Source organism: Erythranthe guttata, chromosome 12 (assembly GCF_056151865.1).
Source record: "Erythranthe guttata isolate IM_541 chromosome 12, IM_541, whole genome shotgun sequence".
NCBI lineage: Eukaryota > Viridiplantae > Streptophyta > Magnoliopsida > Lamiales > Phrymaceae > Erythranthe > Erythranthe guttata.
In genome coordinates, this window is record NC_142544.1 from 16,067,123 (window position 1) to 16,068,608 (window position 1,486).

A 1,486-nucleotide genomic window follows, 5' to 3' on the forward strand; every position below is an offset into this window, starting at 1 on the left:
GTTGACTGTTGACTGATTAATTCGAGTTATATAATTATGAAAAATCCATTTTATTAGGCAAGTATATATGACGAATCTGAAATCGGAATTACTTGGCATCATAATTATTATGCAGGGGAAAGAAACCCAAGAATTCATTTATAATTAAATTCATGTGATCTTACATATAATTAGGCAATATCACATTTGAACCATCTATATATATAGGTTTTAGAACTTGACCTTTAAAACAAAAACAAAAAAACAATAAAACAATAAATAAAAAAAAAAATAAAAAAGTCATAATCAGTATTAAGTAATTCATCAAGAATATGGCTTCTCAGAGGATGATTTTCTTTGTCATCTTTTTTCTTATGGGATATGGTTAGTCTCTCTATCTATATATATATATATATATATATATATATATATATCTATATATATATATATATATATATATATATATATCTATATATATATATATATATATATATATATATATATATATATATATATATATGACTAATGATCAAAGTCTTGTTTTCTTATGTATTATTTTTTCCAATTATGGTTGACAGTGTCAGCACAACAATGCAAAGTCGATCATGACTGCGATAAACAATCTGTACTTTGCACGAACCAACGAGTCGAACAAAAGGTATTTTGTTTTGAGGGGAAGTGTTATTGCGCTCCATGGCCGGTTCGAACGTGCTCCACTGACAAGGAATGCGCTCAGGCTCGTACAAACGATTGTGGCAAATTTAAGTCGGTTTGTACACACGGTAGATGTCTTTGCAGCAAATCTCACAAGAAAAATTAATCCCGAAACATTTACCTCAGTCCACCATTAAAGATCAGGACTGATGATATGTGTTATTGGTGCAAATGTATTATTTTTTTTTTAATCGAATAAGTATGATTTGCCTTTTAATTAGTTCGGATAAATGTTTGATTAGAAGTTTATCGTCTCCAAATAATTCTATTAGGGGATGTGATAAATGTCGTTCGAGCTTTAATAATACCGTTTCGGCTTCAAACGTGATTTTGATCATTTTTTATTCTGAGTTAGTTTTATAATCCAACTTGAATCACCAAAATTGGATGTCGGACGAGAAAGATATACATGAATCAATGGATATTGCCCACAACTTTGATGTATTGAGGTATCTAAAATTCAAAATGTGACTCATTCATGCATAACTTTGTCACACGACATCCTATCTAGCAGATTTAAGTTGGATTAGAAAGCTAACCTAAAAGACTTTTCGTGTTTCGAATTTTGCCAAAATCAAAATAGAAATATGTTAAAATCAGGTTCGAAGTCTGAGTTCTATTAATTATGAGTTTGTTAAATGTTCAATTCCTAGGAGAGGTGCAATTAGTGGTGTACAAATGGCCCACCCGGCCCATTAAGGACGGCTAGTCTGGCCTGCGGGCTCAGCCCATCGCCCGGCCCAGCCCGCAGAGTAAAACTGAGGCTCAACCCTAGGAATTATATTGCGGGCTG

The 1,486-nt window shown here is 32.2% G+C and overlaps 1 long non-coding RNA gene across 1 annotated transcript; it reads left to right on the forward strand.

Moving 5' to 3' along the window:
- Window positions 1-226: 226 nt before the first annotated feature.
- LOC148766594 (uncharacterized) lies at window positions 227-1,016 on the forward strand. Its single transcript, XR_016035012.1, has 2 exons — window positions 227-363; window positions 558-1,016. It is a non-coding gene; the product is annotated as an uncharacterized LOC148766594 (long non-coding RNA).
- Window positions 1,017-1,486: the final 470 nt, after the last annotated feature.